Source organism: Lipophrys pholis (genome assembly GCF_963383615.2).
Source record: "Lipophrys pholis genome assembly, chromosome: 16".
Classification (NCBI taxonomy): domain Eukaryota; kingdom Metazoa; phylum Chordata; class Actinopteri; order Blenniiformes; family Blenniidae; genus Lipophrys; species Lipophrys pholis.
This window is the reverse complement of record NC_137634.1, coordinates 28,560,569-28,580,780: the sequence shown is the minus strand read 5'-3', so window position 1 is coordinate 28,580,780 and position 20,212 is coordinate 28,560,569.

The window sequence follows — 20,212 nt, the reverse complement described above, 5'->3', positions numbered from 1 at the left end:
TGTTCTGATCAATAGTACCAATGTTCTGATCAATAGTATTAATCTTCTGATCGATAGTATCAATGTTCTGATCAATAATGTTCTGATCAATAGTACCAATGTTCTGATCAATAGTACCAATGTTCTGATCGATAGTATTAATCTTCTGATCGATAGTATCAATGTTCTGATCAATAATGTTCTGATCAATAGTATCAATGTTCTGATCAATAATGTTCTGATCAATAGTACCAATGTTCTGATCGATAGTATTAATGTTCTGATAAATAGTATCAATGTTATGATCAAAATCATCAATGTTCTGATCAATAGTATCAATGTTCTGATCAATGATGTTCTGATCAATAGTACCAATGTTCTGATCAATAGTATCAATGTTCTGATAAATAGTATCAATGATATGATCAAAAGTATCAATGTTCTGATCAATAGTATCAATGTTCTGATCAATGATGTTCTGATCAATAGTACCAATGTTCTGATCAATAGTATCAATATTTTGATCAATAATGTTGGAATAATCTTACGAAAGTTATCACATTCATTGTACCAACATTCTTTCTCATCTATTACGACTTGTATTTCTCCACTGTGATCTTTCATGGTAAGGAGGAATGTGGTCGGCAGATGGGAAGTGCCTTGAAATCAGATAAGAGGAACCCTAATAAAAAGAGAGGAGGCGGCAGAGGTTTTTCAGAGCGGGTTGGAGATTGTAACTGAAACACTCTCTGTCTGTTCTCCTCGCGAGTAAAACCAAACTTAACTTGTGTGTCTGTTCTTTCTTGCAGAATTAATAAATGTTCAGAGGTTGGACCTGACATTTAATTGGTCCTTCGAGCCAGATGCCAACAACGCCTCAGGATTCCGACAGACGCGGAGATCAGCAGAAAGACCACGGCCGTGGCAGGCTCACTAGGTGAGACCTAAGCTCCTTTTCCGGGTGTTAGCAGAGTCATTTTCTCAGCGTGGCATAAGACACAGCACAGACATGTATTTCCTCTTTTTTGTGATCACCCACACCGGGGACACACCCTATTCATTTACGCATGTGTTGCATGTCAGCAATTAGATCAGCATTAGTCACATGATCGATCAGCGTTGCCATTGACAACTTGTAAACAAAAACTTTAATACAACACATGTAGCATATAGCAAATCATAACAAAATGAGAGCATAGCTCAACACCGGGACTGGTGGTCTCCCCAGCTGTCGGAGTCCGACGGCTGACGGCATCCAGAAGCGAGACAGAACCGCACCAAGGGTAAGTTGGTTGTTTTTAAAAGACTGGCTGAACTGAGGGTTGCAGCGCAGTAGTAAAACCCTATAATCCTAGGCACTTATAGGTAAAATTAAGAAAAGACACTGAGGTTAACGGGGCCTGGGAAATACTCGTTGTATAGGGCGGCGGGGTCCGCGGTTGTTGTGTCTCCGAAAATCCTGCACCAAAAGTGTGAATGATGATGAATGTGTGGATGTACTGAGAACCACTAGGTTTCGGGCATTTAAAGCAACAGGAAAGTAAGTAGTGGGCTGACGTGGATGCACAGGCAAGAATTCTCCACCTGAGAGGGTTGAAGCGAGAATTACCGCGTTCAGTTACAGATTAACCACTACCCTGTTGAAGAAGTAATAAAGCGGAACCATAGACTACCCTATGTAGTACGGTCCGTCCAAATTTAATTCAAAATGGGACAGGGACGTTCAAAAACCACGTGAAACCCTAACATGTAAAGATTGGAAATTTGTTCAAAATCAGGGTGCGGATCTGACAAAACATTTAGACAGCTGGATAACTAAACACGGGTTCAACGGGAGCCTCAATACTCAGAAAATTAACCCGGCTCAGAGATTCGATAATAAAAGATACCAAGGGAAATGAAAAGAAAAAACAGAAACAAGGGTTCGATCACACAACAAAATGGCTAGAAATAGCAAATAAAAGGAAGCAGGGAGAGAAGGGAGGAAAAGAGAAGGAGAGAGAGAAACAAGCCAAACAAGATTTAATGCTAAATAAAAGAGAAGACGATGAAATAGGATATGTGCCGTCTAACGTACTCAGAGCTAGGAGAATGAGACAAAGGCAGGAGCAGAGAGAGGAAGAGCAGGACAGTGAAGACAAAGAGGTAACTTCATTAATAAGCCCTAAAAACCCTGAAACACCAGTAGCTCCGCCACCATATCCAGACTCGCCCTCTGGGGGTGCAGTCCGCTCAATATATCCAGAATTAAAAGCACTCCTAACAAGGTTTTCACCTCCTACAACCAGAAGCAAGACCAAAAACAAATGTGACTGGAGTCAGAGCCAAAATCCTTCAGATCCTCTGCAGAGTAGTAAACATGTTGAGACTCAGCAGGTGTGGATGGCGGTCACAGGAATAGATTGGCATAAGATAGTGGGAGATTGGAATCCTTTTGACGATATCAACAACAGCTGAAAAATGCTCTACATGCAGGGTCCCTAGACTCAATTAGATTTTGGGTGGATAAACACTTTATAGAGATGGGAAATGCAACTCTAGAGCAATATATAACACATACGCTACACGCAGAAAAGGTTACAAAGCAAAAGAAGAGTGCTCAAGTAACAGAGAGACAGACAGCTGCAGGAACATATTATCAGGAAGATGACAGAGAGATAGAGGAAGTGGTTTACAAAGGGCCCCTCAGGGGAAGGTTCAGAGGAAGAGGGCGCAAGCCATTCAGAGGACAAAGAGGCAGAGGCAGAGGCAGAGGACAACCAGGAAGTAGAGAAGATGGATGTTGGTCTTGCGGAGAGCTAGGTCACATAGCTAGATACTGTACAAGGAGATCAAATCCAGGTGGAATGAAGGGACAGCAAGCATGACTAGACAGAGTAAATGAGAAGTGTGACAAAGTGATAGAAGAATTTGATGAGGCACTGATAAGATATCAACAGCAACATGGTTATGAACCTATTCCATTGTATGCAGGGGCAGAACATGAAGGAGATTTCTATGATGTCATGAGCGCAGAGAACATAAACACAGAGGTACAATTAAATTTTGAAGAAATAATGTATTCTGCTCACCAATTACCTGAGATGACGTTAATTTGTAATGGAAAACAAATTACTTTTCTCTGCGACACGGGAGCGTGTCGCACAACATTAAACGAGCCAGTACCCGGCCTTGTGCAAACAAATGAAACAGTGTATGTAAGAACAGCTAATGGAGCCACAACTAAGATAAGACTTACAAAGCCTCTACAGATAGTGGATGACCATCCATCTGGTCTTTGGGCCCAGGCACCAGTCCTGTATTATCTAGATTGCCCTGTGAATCTGCTGGGGCGTGACCTCTTGTCTAAACTTCAGTTGGGACTGATTACACTTATACGAAGAAGGTCATAAGGTCAGCAAAAGTAAACTGCAGTGGTGTCGCCCAGAGGTCAAATATCTAGGTCACTGTCTCAGTGCAGGAGGAAGAACTATCCTAGAAAGCGGAAAACAGGCTGTGTTACAGGCTCCAAAACCAATTACTAAGAAACAGATGATGTCTTTCTTAGGAATGACCAACTACTGCAGAGCATGGATACCAAATTATGCTGAAGAAACAGCTGAACTTTCAAAATTGATGTACGAATCAGAGCTAAAAATGTCCAGCCCACACTAGCGGCACTGACAGCGTTAGCAAAGGAAATGCTTTCGCTGATAAAACAGCAAAAGATGCAGCAACAGGGAGAATTCTTGCTGCATCAATACAAAAACATGACCACTTAGATCAAGACTTACTTAGAACTATGCAAAAACAAAGTCCACCAACAGAACAAGATTATTGGAAAAAACAAGGCGCTAAACTAAAAGATAGCATCTATTTCTGACCAGAAAACAAACCAATCCTCCCAAAAAACCTATATAAATGGGCAGCAATATTGAGCCATGGTGTCTCACATGTCTCAACAGGAGGGATGGTAGGACAAATACAAGCAATATATACAACCTATGGATTTAACTCTTATTCAAAATTTTTTGTAGAGCATGTTTAACATGCGCTAAACATAATCCGCAAGGTAACCTCAGGCCAAAACGTGGTAAATTTCCAGAGCCAGAATATCCATTCCAAGTAATCCACATGGACTACATAGAATTAAACAACAGTGAAGGATATGAATACTGCCTAGTGATAATTGACGCATTCACTAAGTGGATAGAGTTATTTCCGACAAGGACACCAGATTCCTTGACAGTAGCCAAAGCATTATGTAAAGACATAAACCTAGATATGGAATTCCAGAGATAATCAGAAGCGATAATGCTAGACATTTTGTAAATGCAGTGATTAAACATATAGGAACTATAGTGAATGAATGAAACAATAAAAAATAGATTAAAAAAGTGTATGGAAGAAACAAATAGACCGTGGACAAAATGCTTAGATTTGGTAAAAATGTACATTAACATCACCAGTACGAATGGCTTAACACCATATGAAATGTTATTTGGACGACCTTAGAGAATACCAACCTTTAAAAATGATTGGGAACCAGATGAGGAAGCTAATTTAGCAGACTATATGAGGAAAATAGCTGAAAGACCCTCGTGGATACATCTGTCCCACGGTAAAAAGATCATTGGTGCAGAGCCACCTGATAAACCGAGTGAGCTAAAGTCTGATAATAGGGTGGACTCAGACGAGTAGAGTTTGGGTAGACCCGAAAGTCAGCAGAAGTTGTTTCAAGCCACAACGTTTGATTAGAGGACAAGACTCTGCAGCAATGATATTTACCCCCAACCGTCGCCATGTTATGGCTGCTGCAACCGTAATCGTGCATCTCTCACTAGCCTGGATCCTCATGATGTACATTCCAGAGACCAAAGTAGTTAGAACTAAATCTAGCAACAAATGGTGGCAAAGTACTGATCCCAAGAATAAGTATCAAACTAATGCATGGTACCGCTTCGCTGAATTCACAGCGAGAGGGACTAATCGGACTGATTGCTACGTATGTACCAAAATACCTGTGTCAACAGCCAACCCCACAGTCGTAGTTGTACACCCGTGAATGTCACTGACAGTTCCTTTGTGGTGTATGCAGAGAAAGCGCCGCCCCACTCCTCCAAGCGGAGGAGGAGGAGCCTTGAACTCCATGACCATGACCAGTATGGGGCTTGGATGTCCCTGCTGAGTTTAAGGTTTGGAGTACAGGCCAGAAGATCACCTTGTCGTTGTTCCCGTGGGTGGGAGTGGGTAAACTGCTGCTGCGTTTTGAAACACAAACCTGGCGAATGGCGCTGTTCATAAATGCCACCACAAGTGACTTGGAAGGCCTGTCACAGGAGGTGAGTGCCTTGGAAGGCCTGTCACGGGAGGTGAGTGCCTTGAGGGAAATGGAGCTACAAGCTCGAGTTGTGCTTGACTTGCTATCAGCACCCCAGGGCGGAGATTGTGCCATTGTAGGAGATACTTGTTGTACTTTCATTCCTGACAACGCTGGTGATGAGGGTCTAATTACTTTAGCTTTAAGAAACCTGACTGTGCTGGCTCGTGCTTACACCCGAGACTTTCATCCAGACGATAGTGTCTGGAACCCCTTCACCTGGCTGCTCTCCGGCCCATGGTGGCAGGTAGTACTGAAAACAACAGCCCTGATACTTGTAATTTTGTTTCTGGGATGTCTTGTTTTCACCTGTGTTTTGCCTTGTATCCAGTCTATGACCTCCAGGATGATTCACAGCTCCATCACCACTACCATGTTGACGCTGACACACCAACCCGAGATGTCCAGGCCCAACAGAGATGAGGAGGAGGCTCTCCTCTCCGTGCCTGGTCTTTTTTCATGTTCTGATAACTATGACGTGATGCATATCTAAGAACAATCATTCAAACATTCACCTCTTTGAGTGTAAATCTGTTTGTTTTCATAAACATGACCTTACAACTGAAAATCTTACTGAAGAAGTTGTTAAGTGAATATGAGAATTTGTGCAAATAAGATGATAAACAGGAGGGATGTCCTGTTCATCTTTTATTATGTCTTATGGTGCTTCATTGAAGAAAATATTGATGCGTTTGTTTTGAGCTTTTCATCCTATAGGTGTTGTCTCCCATGTAACTGCTATGACGGTGCTACTTTCATTCATTGTTTCTAAAATTGATTAACGCTGTATGTCATAAACAACTTCAAATCTATCCAAAAATGTATGTCCATCAGTTTACAGGAAAAGCACTCCCACAGCCCCTCTGCTCCCCTCTGGTGGCCGCCTAATGCACCCCGCCCAAGTAAATAAGGAACATTACAAAGGCAGACGCAAAGACACGTGCATCCATCAAGCAAACAGTCATAGAAACCCCAGAAAGTAAAATCAAAGGGTATCCACACTTCGGCTAGTCCACCCAGCGGGCCTCCCAGTGGATCTGTCCCTGCCTTGCCCCCGACATCCCTGAATACCGAAACAAAACAAAACTGCTGAGGTTCCCATGTATTTCCTCAACGAGAAGTGTAATTCCCCAAAAGGCAACATATCGAGTAAACATGTAATAATAAACACATAAACATGAACCAACGAAACATGTCTTAACAAAACTACTACTATATCGATGTCATTTATCAAAACTAAAGAATACAAGAAACAAATTAAGAAACAGAATGCATTGTGTGAAGGAACATCGGAGAAGTCCCACTGGAGCCTCTTCAGTGGTGTTGACCCCAGTATGATGACGACATGGGCCTGAGCAGTGTCTTGTTCAGTGTCCTCCGATCAGCTCCATCGTTCATGTTTAAGTGTCTGAATGTCCTCAGAGCATCTGGATCTCACAACTAACCCCAATAGTAGTTGATCCCCATTCTTGTCCTGAGGTGAGAGGAAAAGAAAACAACAACCAGTATCCTTGCAAAATAGAGAGTGTAGATACAAAATCAAAACATCAACAAATCACCATTATATGAGTAAAAGCGAAATCACCGAAAATTCTTCTACCTCCCTTTGATACATCACACTATAATTAGGGGCTCCTAAACATCAAAGTGATATAAAAAATGAATATCTAAGTCATAAATAGAGTCATTATCTAAAATGGATATAGCTCCACCAATTCACCGTCCAACACTACGTCGTTTTTGTCATAGTCAGTGTCAGTCGTCTGTAGCAGAGGCATCTGTATGTGATCTTTAAGCAACAGAACTCCAATCCATCACAAAATCATAACCTAAATACAGGTCAGCACAACCGAACAACAACAAAATAGCACTCCCAACGATATAACCTCCAGCTATCAGAATCTACAAGATCGTTGCTCCAATTGCTACAAACCTTTTTCTCAACCAAGCATTTGCAGACCAACCAGCTCCCTCCGGCGGCCCAAACGCATCTCTCATGTTGGCTCCTTCAATGGCTCCTTTACTCTGGAATCAACTAGCAGCCTCGGTCCGAAGGGCCCACACCATTAGTTTATTTAAGAGGAGACTAAAAAGCTTCCTCTTTGATAGAGCTTCTCATTAGGAATAAAATAGGAGCACTAAGTTGAGCTGCTCTAGGCCTAGACTGCTGAGGGGATTTCCTCTCTCCCGTTAAAGGGAGGAACTCTACATTTGGAGCTTCTGTTTCTTGTCTTTCTTTCTTTCTCTCTGTGTAACAACATTACTGGAGCCACCAGATCCTGACAGGAGGGGAGCAGGATCCAGGGGATCAGACCCAAGACTCCCAGAGTGGAGTTACCACGGTCCTACTACCCGACCCCCCCACAGCACCGGGACCCCACCGCAACGGCACAGCCCTTAAACTCCAGACTGAGATTGGTTCATCATCAGACCAACGCTCATCATAGACTTTTCTTAGTATTTGTACTTCTCTGGCCTGTCTGCCTCTCTCTCTCTCCCTCTTCTATTCCTCTCTCTCTCCCTCTTCTATTCCTCTCTCTCCCTGTCCTATCCCATGTACTTCTCCCCCCAACCGGTCAAGGTGGATGCCCCCCCCCCCCCCCCCCCCCTTCCAGAGTCTAGGCTCCGCCCCCTTTCTTCCTGAAGAGGGACTTCTTATGAACTGTTCTTCCTGAGAGGGAGTTCTTCCTGGTTTCCACTCTTGCTTGTTCCATCTGCTGCTCTGGAAGGTTTAGTTGGGTTCTGTTGTTCTCTATCATTGTAAGAGGTTCTGGAAGGTTTAGTTGGGTTCTGTTGTTCTCTATCATTGTAAGAGGCTTTGAGATGTTTGTTGATGTGATTTAGCGCTTTACAAATAAAATTGAATTGAATTGAATGTTTTCTAACGCATCAAGCACACTAATAATGATGTCGGGGCTATCGAGAATCAAAGTATAATAGGCATCCCCAGTTAGAGTCATTGGCATACAAAGACCACCCTGATTGGCCAAAATATAATCCAATGCCATTCCATGCTTCAACAATGTCAAACTATGGCTTCTCTGAGTGTTTGACAGATTATCCAAACTCCTTTTTTGTAAATGTTTTTATTGTTTCCTATCATGTCCTGCCAAGTATCCTCATATCCACTGTTAAAATCTTGGCTCCTTGCCTGGTATTTATAACACACAAGGACAAGTCAACAACTCTATGTTTGCGGCAATAACCTAAATAGCTTCCGGCTCAATTCTACCATAAGATCAACCATTGTATACAGGACATCTACTCTAACATGTCCCCTTGAGCATAGGCATAATATCCTGGAGGCTCAGTGTTAGCCACAGCTTGACACCAAGGATATTCTTCTCTTATTGCCATGGCAACTCCAATCTCATTATGTATTTGTAGAGGAAATTGTCCCGTCACTACTTCTATAATTCGACTAATTAGTCAAAGTCAAAGTCAAAGTTAAAAGCCTTTATTGTCATTGTCGTAAAAAATGAACAATGAGATTGAGTGGCAGCTCCCTGGTGACAAACACAGAATAAATACAAAACCAAAACACAGAATAAATGCAAATTTAAAAAGATAAAAGATTAAAAGAGGGAGATCTGTGGCTGTAGAGAAAGTCACCAATGAAGTGCATAGAGGAAGGGAGTGTTTCTGAATCCAGGATTAGTTTGAGTTGAGTGCAGTGACAGCTCTTGGATAGAAGCTGTCCCTCAGTCTATTAGTTCTGGTTCCTAGTGACCTGTAGCGCCTGCCAGAGGGCAACAAGTCAAAGAGATGATGGCCGGGGTGAGAGGAGTCCTTGACAATATTCCGGGCTCTACTGAGGCAGCGGGAGTTGTAGATATCCAGGAGGGAGCGCAGAGGGCAGCTGTCCTCACTACCCTCTCTGCCTCGGTGCAGCTGGAGTACTACACCCTGATGGTGTAGGTCAGCACACTCTCTATGCTGGAGCGGTAGAAGGTTACCAGCAGCTGAGTGTTCAGGTTCTCCCTCCTGAGAACTCTCAGGAAGTGGAGCCGCTGCTGGGCCTTCTTCACCACTGCGGCAGTGTTCATAGTCCAAGAAAGGTCTGCTGCGATGTGGAACGCCGAGACACCTGAAAGACTCCACCCTCTCTACACATTCTCCGTTGAGGTAGAGGGCAGCCGGGGCAGCTCTGTTCCTCCTGGCCAGACCTGACAACAATCCCTGGAGATCCCGCTGGTCACTCTATCCCGTCCGGGATGTTGAAAGTGCGGGGAAAGTTGCTGGAGATGGTCAGTTTATATCGGAATCCAATATCGATTAGGACAGATCGGCTATATTGACTCGTTAAAAAGGCAAGACAAGGAGAAAAGCACAAAAAGTGAGAGCCTAAAGCCGCAGCACTCGCGCGCGCCGCCATATTGCATCCTTAGCTTCATCTACAAAACACCAAACCAAGACTCTGCTTGATACCCAGTTTTTGCAAAATCAGCTTCACCGTTCTATCCACAAACACTCTCCCATTATCTGAGGATGCTCGATCTGGAAGTCCCCATCTAGGAATCACTTCCTGGCACAAAACGTGCACAAAAGCTTTGGCAAAAACATTGGCAACTTATTGTACATCGTTTGGTGAAGTGATAATAATATCATCCATATACTGAACTTTGCTGGTTAGCATCTGATCTACTCCTGTTAATTCATCCTTCAATACTAAGTGGAACACTGAAAAATGCACCACATAGGTCAACTACTGTGAAATGTGTAGAATTTGGCGGGATTAGATAAGATGTATGGATCTGGCTCTTCTCTTCGTTAACCACCAGTTGGATCTGATTGAGCGTTCTAAGAGTCTCTTGATCTTGCTCTTTCTGGTCGTGTTCTTTCTTTCGATATAACTCTACTTGGTGAGCCGCATGATCTGTATACACACCTTTAGCCATGCTTCCCAGCCCTACCACCTCTGCTAATCTGCTCTTCACTGGTGTTGGCAGTCCCTTCTGTATTTTGTCTCGCAGGATCGACTACTCCATTTGATTCAAGTCTGGATCGTTTCCTGTGACATTTCTCCACACCTCGAGACGTAGGCTCTCGGATTTTCTTCTTGTCCCAACGGTTCGATGAGAATGTTATCAGGATGCACATTTGTTGGAAACGCATCTCTCAATAATCTCTAAAATCGGCCTCTATATCCGGCGAGCAACTCTGGATCGTTCACCGCGGTTCCCACATAACAATTCAGTCCAGCTTTCTGTAGGATTTCTTCCATGGCTGGGACTCCCAGTAGGTTCGCCAGAAGTCTCTTTATGTCTCCTATGGCAGGATGTGTCCCTACCATAATCTCCTCCAACTTTGAAATACAAGGGTGAGCACCGTCTTGGAGTGTAGGGAATTACTCAAGAATATCTGACATGTCGGTGTTCTGCCAAGGTTTGTACTCCAGATTCTGTCCTCGTATCATAACCAGGAGCATCTTGTCAGCTGGCTCTTTTCTTTTTGAAGGTAATGCATATCTGTCGTCTGTTTTTCATGCTTCTTCCTCCCATAGTTCTTCTTGTTGTAGCGTCAGCCTTTCCAGATGACTTTCCAATGCCTCACGTTCTCCTTCAGCCTGTGAGATAGACTGATCGAAACTCCTTCTGGCTTCTCTTCAGGTCTGTCGTCTATTTTCTTCCATTTTGGCGCTAGATGTCTTCAGTGAGAATTTTCCTGAAGATCGGAGCGCTTCATCGTCTGAGTCTTCTTCACCATCTCCCACCTCACTGTCAGTGGAGCTGGCAACCATGTTACAGTTTTTCATTTGTTCTTCAATCTTCTTCTTCTTTTCAGTTGCGATTCTCATACGTGTCTGTCCCTCACTGTCAAACTACTGGAGAATGCCAAGTTCAATGTGTCTTTATGTTTTTCACCCTTTTTTCTGATCTGCTTTGTACGAGGTCACCAGTACTCTCATTTCTTGAATTACATCTGGGTTTAGGGTGCCCTCTACTGGCCATGGTTATTCGATGTCTGGCCAGCGTTTACGCCATTTCTTAGGCCCTGTTTACACGACAACGAAACACACTCTACACACAATATAATACACACTACAATTGTTACAGTACTGCTCAATAATGATGAAGAAATGTTTAGAGTTAAATTACTGAGAGACAATTTACACAATAAACAATGACAGAGTGTCACCAACACCCCCCAGTCAGTCAGTCAGTCAGTCAGTGAGTCGGCTAACCAGTCAGTCAGTCAGTCAGTCAACCAGTCAGTCGGTCAGTTGGTCAATCAGTCAGTCAGTCAGTCAGTCGGTCAACCAGTCAGTCAGTCAGTCAGTCAGTCAGTCAGTCAGTCAGTCAGTCAGTCAGTCAGTCAGTCAGTCGGCCAACCAGTCAGGCAACCAGTCAGTCAACCAGTCGGCCAACCAGTCAGGCAACCAGTCAGTCAGTCAGTCAGTCGGCCAACCAGTCAGTCAGTCACTCGGTCAGTCAGTCACTCAGTCGGTCAGTCAGTCAGTCAGTAAGTCAGTCAGTCGGCCAACCAGTCAGTCAGTCACTCGGTCAGTCAGTCACTCAGTCGGTCAGTCAGTCAGTCAGTCAGTCAGTCAGTCAGTCAGTCAGTCAGTCAGTCAGTCGGCCAACCAGTCAGTCAGTCACTCGGTCAGTCAGTCACTCAGTCGGTCAGTCAGTCAGTCGGTCAACCTGTCAGTCAGTCAGTCAGTCAACCAGTGAGTCAACCAGTCAACCAGTCAGTCAGTCAACCATTCAGTCAGTCAGTCAGTCCCATGGCCGCACACTGTCCATTCATGTGACATATTGATTTCAGATCAGCCAATATCCATGAAGCAAACCAATCAAACCATCCAGCCAACATGGATCCAAGGCAAGCAGGACAAATAAACCAATTTGCTGAAAGCTCAGTTTTAAACCTCCTCCTATCAGGCCAACATCACAGTCCTTTGATGGTACTCCTTCTTCCATTTTATTTTCCTTTTGTTTTTCACGCACTGGGATTAATAACTGTGTGCTCATTGACAGAAATAAGGTGTAGCTGTCAATCGTTCCGTCACACCGGTTGCTGGTGTATTGGATTATCTGGCGTCCCTGTTAACTGGTGACCGACGTCTTTTAGTCGTTGTGGTCGTAACTGCAGATGTTATAATAAGACTCACTGTGAAACTTTATTGTAAAAGCAGTTAACAGCACTGGCTAGGACTGCTAGGAATTTCTGTCGGGTTTGTTATATCTGGTGTTGGTCACCAGTTAACAAGGAAACCAGTTAATCCGAAACACCGGCCCAACGTGACAAAAAATGTATCAACATGATAATATCATTATTAATATGATATATAATAGAATTATTAATTGATATCATAATTTTTATACATATATTAAAATGTATATACAGTATGAGGCCAGCAGGAAGCTGTTGACATGTGAAGGGACAGTTAGAAGTTCATTGACATTTAAATCTGGTGCTGGAAGTCAAACACTGCTGGGCTTCACTTTCTCCAGAGCCTTCACAGTGTGAGCAGCTACACATCGGCAGAGCCACTCTTCAAGGTTTAGAGAGTTTAGAGAGAATAGAGAGAATACTGAGAGAGAATACTGAGAGAGAATACTGAGAGCAGAGAGAGAATACTGAGAGCAGAGAGAGAATACTGAGAGAGAATACTGAGAGCAGAGAGAGAATACTGAGAGAGAATACTGAGAGAGAATACTGAGAGCATAGAGAGAATACTGAGAGCAGAGAGAGAATACTGAGAGAGAATACTGAGAGCAGAGAGAGAATACTGAGAGAGAATACTGAGAGAGAGTACTGAGAGCATAGAGAGAATACTGAGAGCAGAGCGAGAATACTGAGAGAGAATACTGAGAGCAGAGAGGGAATACTGAGAGAGAATACTGAGAACAGAGAGAGAATACTGAGAGCAGAGAGAGAATACTGAGAGCAGAGAGAGAATACTGAGAGAGAATACTGAGAGCAGAGAGGAAATACTGAGAGAGAATACTGAGAGCAGAGAGGGAATAGTGAGAGAGAATACTGAGAGCAGAGAGGAAATACTGAGAGAGAATACTGAGAGCAGAGAGAGAATACTGAGAGATAAAACTGAGAACAGAGAGAGAAAACTGAGAGCAGAGAGAGAGAATACTGAGAGAGAATACTGAGAGCAGAGAGGAAATACTGAGAGAGAATACTGAGAGCAGAGAGGGAATACTGAAAAAGAATACTGAGAGCAGAGAGAGAATACTGAGAACAGAGAGAGAAAACTGAGAGCAGAGAGAGAATACTGAGAGAGAATACTGAGAGCAGAGGAGTGAATACTGAGAGCAGAGAGAGAATACTGAGAGAGAATACTGAGAGCAGAGAGGAAATACTGAGAGAGAATACTGAGAGCAGAGAGGGAATACTGAGAGAGAATACTGAGAACAGAGAGAGAATACTGAGAGCAGAGAGAGAATACTGAGAGAGAATACTGAGAGCAGAGAGAGAATACTGAGAGAGAATACTGAGAACAGATAGAGAATACTGAAAGAATACTGAGAGCAGAGAGAGAATACTGAGAGCGGAGAGAGAATACTGAGAGCAGATAGGGAATACTGAGAGAGAATACTGAGAGCAGAGAGGGAATACTGAGAGAGAATACTGAGAGCAGAGAGGGAATACTGAGAGCAGAGAGGAAATACTGAGAGCAGAGAGAGAATACTGAGAGAGAATACTGAGAGCAGAGAGGGAATACTGAGAGCAGAGAGGGAATACTGAGAGAGAATACTGAGAGGAGAGAGAGAATACTGAGAGAAGAGAGAGAATACTGACAGCAGAGAGAGGGAATACTGTGAGCAAAGAGAGAGACTACTTAGAGAGAATACTGAGAGCAGAGAAAGATAATACTGAGAGAGAATACTGAGAGCAGAGAGAGAATACTGAGAGAGAATACTGAGAGCAGAGAGAGAGAATACTGAGAGAGAATACTGAGAGCAGAGAGAGAGAATACTGAGAGCAGAGAGAATACTGAGAGAGAATACTGAGAGCAGAGAGAGAGAATACTGAGAGAGAATACTGAGAGCAGAGAAATAGAATACTGAGAGAGAATACTGACAGCAGAGAGAGAATACTGAGAGCTTAGAGGGTATACTGAGAGCAGAGAGAAAGAATACTGAGAGAGAATACTGAGAGCCTAGAGAGGGAATACTTTGAGCAAAGAGAGAGAATACTGAGAGAAAATACTGAGAGCAGAGAGAGAGAATACTGTGAGCAGAGAGAGGGAATACTGTGAGCAAAGAGAGAGAATACTGAGAGAGAATACTGAGAGCAGAGAGAGAATACTGAGAGAGAATACTGAGAGAGAATACTGAGAGCATAGAGAGAATACTGAGAGCAGAGAGAGAATACTGAGAGAGAATACTGAGAGCAGAGAGAGAATACTGAGAGAGAATACTGAGAGAGAGTACTGAGAGCATAGAGAGAATACTGAGAGCAGAGCGAGAATACTGAGAGAGAATACTGAGAGCAGAGAGGGAATACTGAGAGAGAATACTGAGAACAGAGAGAGAATACTGAGAGCAGAGAGAGAATACTGAGAGCAGAGAGAGAATACTGAGAGAGAATACTGAGAGCAGAGAGGGAATAGTGAGAGAGAATACTGAGAGCAGAGAGGAAATACTGAGAGAGAATACTGAGAGCAGAGAGAGAATACTGAGAGATAAAACTGAGAACAGAGAGAGAAAACTGAGAGCAGAGAGAGAGAATACTGAGAGAGAATACTGAGAGCAGAGAGGAAATACTGAGAGAGAATACTGAGAGCAGAGAGGGAATACTGAAAAAGAATACTGAGAGCAGAGAGAGAATACTGAGAACAGAGAGAGAAAACTGAGAGCAGAGAGAGAATACTGAGAGAGAATACTGAGAGCAGAGGAGTGAATACTGAGAGCAGAGAGAGAATACTGAGAGAGAATACTGAGAGCAGAGAGGAAATACTGAGAGAGAATACTGAGAGCAGAGAGGGAATACTGAGAGAGAATACTGAGAACAGAGAGAGAATACTGAGAGCAGAGAGAGAATACTGAGAGAGAATACTGAGAGCAGAGAGAGAATACTGAGAGAGAATACTGAGAACAGATAGAGAATACTGAAAGAATACTGAGAGCAGAGAGAGAATACTGAGAGCGGAGAGAGAATACTGAGAGCAGATAGGGAATACTGAGAGAGAATACTGAGAGCAGAGAGGGAATACTGAGAGAGAATACTGAGAGCAGAGAGGGAATACTGAGAGCAGAGAGGAAATACTGAGAGCAGAGAGAGAATACTGAGAGAGAATACTGAGAGCAGAGAGGGAATACTGAGAGCAGAGAGGGAATACTGAGAGAGAATACTGAGAGGAGAGAGAGAATACTGAGAGAAGAGAGAGAATACTGACAGCAGAGAGAGGGAATACTGTGAGCAAAGAGAGAGACTACTTAGAGAGAATACTGAGAGCAGAGAAAGATAATACTGAGAGAGAATACTGAGAGCAGAGAGAGAATACTGAGAGAGAATACTGAGAGCAGAGAGAGAGAATACTGAGAGAGAATACTGAGAGAGAATACTGAGAGCAGAGAGAGAGAATACTGAGAGAGAATACTGAGAGCAGAGAAATAGAATACTGAGAGAGAATACTGACAGCAGAGAGAGAATACTGAGAGCTTAGAGGGTATACTGAGAGCAGAGAGAAAGAATACTGAGAGAGAATACTGAGAGCCTAGAGAGGGAATACTTTGAGCAAAGAGAGAGAATACTGAGAGAAAATACTGAGAGCAGAGAGAGAGAATACTGTGAGCAGAGAGAGGGAATACTGTGAGCAAAGAGAGAGAATACTGAGAGAGAATACTGAGAGCGAATACTGAGAGCAGAGAGAGAATACTGAGAGCAGAGAAAGAGAATACTGAGAGAGAATACTTAGAGCAGAGAAAGAGAATACTGAGAGAGAATACTGAGAGCAGAGAGAGAGAATACTGAGAGCAGAGAAAGAGAATACTGAGAGAGAATACTGAGAGCAGAGAGAAAGAATACTGAGAGAGAATACTGAGAGCCTAGAGAGGGAATACTCTGAGCAAAGACAAAGAATACTGAGAGAGAATACTGAGAGAAAAGGGAGAGAATACTGAGAGAGAATACTGAGAGCACAGAGAGAGAATACTGAGAGCGAATACTGAGAGCAGAGAGAGAGAATACTGAGAGCGAATACTGAGAGCAGAGAAAGAGAATACTTAGAACAGTTAGAGAATACTGAGAGCAGAGAGGGAATACTGAAAGCAGAGAGGGAATACTGAGAGCAGAGAGAGAGAATACTGAGAACAGATAGAGATAATACTGAGAGCAGAGAGAGAATACTGAGAGCAGAGAGAGAGAATACTGAGAGAGAATACTGAGAGCAGAGAGAGAGAATACTGAGAGCAAAGAGGGAATACTGAGAGAGAATACTGAGAGCAGAGAGGGAATACTGAGAGAGAATACTGAGAACAGATAGAGAATACTGAGAGCAGAGAGGGAATACTGAGAGCAGAGAGAGAATACTGAGAGAGAATACTGAGAGCAGAGAGGGAATACTGAGAGCAGAGAGGAAATACTGAGAGCAGAGAGAGAATACTGAGAGAGAATACTGAGAGCAGAGAGGGAATACTGAGAGCAGAGAGAGAATACTGAGAGCAGAGAGAGAATACTGAGAGAGAATACTGAGAGCAAAGAGGGAAAACTGAGAGCAGAGAGAGAATACTGAGAGCAGAGAGGGAATACTGAGAGCAGAAAGAGAATACTGAGAGAGAATACTGAGAGCAGAGAGAGAGAATACTGAGAGGAGAGAGAGAATACTGAGAGAAGAGAGAGAATACTGACAGCAGAGAGAGGGAATACTGTGAGCAAAGAGAGAGACTACTGAGAGAGAATACTGAGAGCAGAGAAAGATAATACTGAGAGAGAATACTGAGAGCAGAGAGAGAATACTGAGAGAGAATACTGAGAGCAGAGAGAGAAAATACTGAGAGAGAATACTGAGAGCAGAGAGAGAGAATACTGAGAGCAGAGAGAATACTGAGAGAGAATACTGAGAGAGAATACTGAGACCAGAGAGAGAGAATACTGAGAGCAGAGAGAATACTGAGAGAGAATACTGAGAGCAGAGAAATAGAATACTGAGAGAGAATACTGAGAGCAGAGAGAGAATACTGAGAGCAGAGAAAGAGAATACTGAGAGAGAATACTGAGAGCAGAGAGAGAATACTGAGAGCTTAGAGGGAATACTGAGAGCAGAGAGAAAGAATACTGAGAGAGAATACTGAGAGCCTAGAGAGGGAATACTCTGAGCAAAGAGAGAGAATACTGAGAGAAAATACTAAGAGCAGAGAGAGAGAATACTGAGAGCAGAGAGAGGGAATACTGTGAGCAAAGAGAGAGAATACTGAGAGAGAATACTGAGAGCGAAAACTGAGAGCAGAGAGAGAATACTGTGAGCAGAGAAAGAGAATACTGAGAGAGAATACTTAGAGCAGAGAAAGAGAATACTGAGAGAGAATACTGAGAGCAGAGAGAGAATACTGAGAGCAGAGAAAGAGAATACTGAGAGAGAATACTGAGAGCAGAGAGAAAGAATACTGAGAGAGAATACTGAGAGCCTAGAGAGGGAATACTCTGAGCAAAGACAAAGAATACTGAGAGAGAATACTGAGAGAAAATGGAGAGAATACTGAGAGAGAATACTGAGAGCAGAGAGAGAGAATACTGAGAGCGAATACTGAGAGCAGAGAGAGAGAATACTGAGAGCAAAGAGGGATTACTGAGAGAGAATACTGAGAGCAGAGAGGGAATACTGAGAGAGAATACTGAGAACAGATAGAGAATACTGAGAGCAGAGAGGGAATACTGAGAGCAGAGAGAGAATACTGAGAGAGAATACTGAGAGTAGAGAAGGAACACTGAGAGCAGAGAGAGAATACTGAGAGAGAATACTGAGAGTAGAGAGGGAACACTGAGAGCAGAGAGAGAATACTGAGAGAGAATACTGAGAGCGGAGAGGGAATACTGAGAGCAGAAAGAGAATACTGAGAGAGAATACTGAGAGCAAAGAGGGAAAACTGAGAGCAGAGAGAGAATACTGAGAGAGAATAATGAGAGCAGAGAGAGAATACTGAGAGCAGAGAGGGAATACTGAGAGCAGAAAGAGAATACTGAGAGAGAATACTGAGAGCAGAGAGAGAGAATACTGAGAGGAGAGAGAGAATACTGAGAGAAGAGAGAGAATACTGACAGCAGAGAGAGGGAATACTGTGAGCAAAGAGAGAGACTACTGAGAGAGAATACTGAGAGCAGAGAAAGATAATACTGAGAGAGAATACTGAGAGCAGAGAGAGAATACTGAGAGAGAATACTGAGAGCAGAGAGAGAAAATACTGAGAGAGAATACTGAGAGCAGAGAGAGAGAATACTGAGAGCAGAGAGAATACTGAGAGAGAATACTGAGAGAGAATACTGAGAGCAGAGAGAGAGAATACTGAGAGCAGAGAGAATACTGAGAGAGAATACTGAGAGCAGAGAAATAGAATACTGAGAGAGAATACTGAGAGCAGAGAGAGAATACTGAGAGCAGAGAAAGAGAATACTGAGAGAGAATACTTAGAGCAGAGAAAGAGAATACTGAGAGAGAATACTGAGAGCAGAGAGAGAATACTGAGAGCAGAGAAAGAGAATACTGAGAGAGAATACTGAGAGCAGAGAGAAAGAATACTGAGAGAGAATACTGAGAGCCTAGAGAGGGAATACTCTGAGCAAAGACAAAGAATACTGAGAGAGAATACTGAGAGAAAATGGAGAGAATACTGAGAGAGAATACTGAGAGCAGAGAGAGAGAATACTGAGAGCGAATACTGAGAGCAGAGAGAGAGAATACTGAGAGCGAATACTGAGAGCAGAGAGAGAGAATACTGAGAGCAAAGAGGGAATACTGAGAGAGAATACTGAGAGCAGAGAGGGAATACTGAGAGAGAATACTGAGAACAGATAGAGAATACTGAGAGCAGAGAGGGAATACTGAGAGCAGAGAGAGAATACTGAGAGAGAATACTGAGAGTAGAGAGGGAACACTGAGAGCAGAGAGAGAATACTGAGAGAGAATACTGAGAGCAGAGAGGGAATACTGAGAGCAGAAAGAGAATACTGAGAGAGAATACTGAGAGCAAAGAGGGAAAACTGAGAGCAGAGAGAGAATTCTGAGAGAGAATACTGAGAGCGGAGAGGGAATACTGAGAGCAGAAAGAGAATACTGAGAGAGAATACTGAGAGCAGAGAGGGAATACTGAGAGCAGAGTGAGAATACTGAGAGAGAATACTGAGAGCAGAGAGGGAATACTGAGAGAGAATACTGAGAGCAGAGAGGGAATACTGAGAGCAGAGAGGGAATACTGAGAGCAGAGAGAGAATACTGAGAGCAGAGAGAGAATACTGAGAGAGAATACTGAGAGCAGAGAGGGAATACTGAGAGCAGAAAGAGAATACTGAGAGAGAATACTGAGAGCAGAGAGGGAATACTGAGAGCAGAGAGAGAATACTGAGAGAGAATACTGAGAGCAGAGAGGGAATACTGAGAGCAGAAAGAGAATACTGAGAGAGAATACTGAGAGCAGAGAGAGAATACTGAGAGCAGAGAGAGAGAATACTGAGAGCAGAGAGGGAATACTGAGAGCAGAGAGAGAGAATACTGAGAACAGATAGAGAATACTGAGAGCAGAGAGGGAATACTGAGAGCAGAGAGAGAGAATACTGAGAGAGAATACTGAGAGCAGAGAGGGAATACTGAGAGAGAATACTGAGAGCAGAGAGGGAATACTGAGAGCAGAGAGAGAATACTGAGAGGAGAGAGGGAATACTGAGAGCAGAGAGAGTGAATACTGAAAGAAGAGAGGG